Consider the following 2,500-nt stretch of genomic DNA (forward strand, 5'->3'; position numbering starts at 1 on the left):
TTCAACTTTCTTTGGTGAAATTATCGCTAGATAAGTGTATATATCTGTTTTACAGTAATTGCTAACTGCAAGTTTGTTTTGTATCGAAATGTTTGTTACTAAAAACAAAATAAATAAACAATTTCATGAGTGCCAAGAAGCAGCTGAAATGTGAATGAATAGAAAAACGTTTTCGCATCAATATGAACGAACGTTTTAGAAAATAAACGTATACACTCGAAAAAAAAATAATAGCAGATCATCATGATATAATCCGATTTCAGAATGAATGAAAACCGAATTATGAAGGAACAAAGTGATAAACTTTTACAAGTGACTGAAAATAAAATGGCACAGGAATCAACAATATGCCGATTTATAACGAATAAAAACGTGATGATGTATCATAATTGTGATAAAATGTGTTTCTCTTGTCGACGTAAAGTATTACGTATAATATCTATAAACATTTATAAAGGAAAAAATGTCACTCTCCATATGTAAAAAATATATATATATCATTCATTTTATGGCATTATTTTGAACATTCATTACATTACATTAGTATCAATACCTTGTCATTAATGCTCATGGTATCATTATGTTATCAATGAAGCTATTATCAATATTGCACTTAAACAAAAGCTTTATTTCAGCCTTCCTTTCTTATCAGTTGCATCATTATTATCATTATCATGATCTTCATCATTATTTTCATTATCATTATAAATAATGTCATAGTCATCTTCAGCATTATTATCATCGTCACCATTATTGTTACAATAATCATTATTGATTTCAGCATCAGAGGCATTATCATTATCATTATTATCGTTATTATTATTATGATGATGATTATTATTATTATCATTATTATCATTATTATTATTATTATTATCATTATTATCATTATTATTATTATTATTATTATTATTATTATTATTATTATTATTATTATTATTATTATTATTATTGTTGTTGTTATTATTATTATTAGTATTAGTATTAGTATTATCATCATTATTATCATCATCATTATTATTATCATTATTACTATTATTATCATTATCATTATTGTTATGATCATTATTATCATTATCATTATATCTTTATTACAATCACTATTATTATTATAACCATTGCTACCACAACTAGAATTATCATTATTACTATCATCATCATCATCATCATCATCATTATTATCATCATTATTTTTATTATTTGTTACTATCATTGGTTTTTATTATCAACTCTTTTTTCTTCATTATTATCATTATCATCATATCATTATTATTATCATTATTATTATCATTATTATTATTATTATTATTATTATTATTATTATTATTATTATTATTATTATTATTATTATTATTATCATTATTATTATTATTATTATTATCATTAATATTATCACATCATTATTGCCATCATCATTATCTTAATGATTATTATTATTAACATAGATTATTTTTATTACTATCTTTATCGTAACCATTATCATCAGCATTATCATTAGCATTATTATCATAGTTATCATTATCATTACCAATATTATCATCATCATCATTATCGTTATCATTATTGTTTTTATTATTACCATTACTATTATCATTATTACCATCATCATCATCACCATCATTATCTTCATCCTTATCATTAGCATTATCATCATTATCATTATCATAATCATTATTATAATCATCAATATCATTATAATTCCTAGCATTATTATTAGCATCATTATTATTTTCATCATTATCATTATTATCTTTACCATTTATCATTATCTTTTTCATTATCATTATCATTACCTTTATCATTATTATTACTGCGGTTATCATCAATTTATTATTATTGTTGTTATTATCATGATTATCATAACCATTATCATTACTGATATTACTAGCATTATTACAAAAATTATTGTCACCATTATCATTATAACTACTATTATTATCATCTTTATTCCTTATAATTATCATTACTATTTCACCAACAATTCGATGCAACCTTTACTGTTGATAAGGTTCAACGAAAATACAGTTTCATAAAACTCCCGCGCCAAGCAAATGGCAAAGGAAATAATTTTACAACGTTCTAATCGGGACATACATAAAATCATACGGGTTTTCATGAGCATTATCAGATGATTATGTCAATAATCTAATTCAGAAAGACTAGATAAATTTTTAAAATCCTATAAGATTAATTCAGTATTCTCAAGAAATGTAAATAATGCGATTATATATATTGTTTAAGGGTTAAACTCAAATATGCCATTTCATGATTCCAAAGAAACAAAATGCACTTCATACTCTGTAAATAATAATTTCAAACTCACATAATGTTATTTCTGCATAATTACTGGTGATATGCAAGGGTTCTAAATCACGCATTCATTACCAGTTATAAAAAAGTGCAAATCAGATCCAACATAAATTGAAATAATCAGTATTCAGCATTTTTGACATCCTAAATTAAAGAGATAATTACATACCCTGTAAACGTAAACAATACA

The sequence above is a fragment of the Penaeus vannamei genome, chromosome 4 (genome assembly GCF_042767895.1).
Source record: "Penaeus vannamei isolate JL-2024 chromosome 4, ASM4276789v1, whole genome shotgun sequence".
Taxonomy (NCBI): domain Eukaryota; kingdom Metazoa; phylum Arthropoda; class Malacostraca; order Decapoda; family Penaeidae; genus Penaeus; species Penaeus vannamei.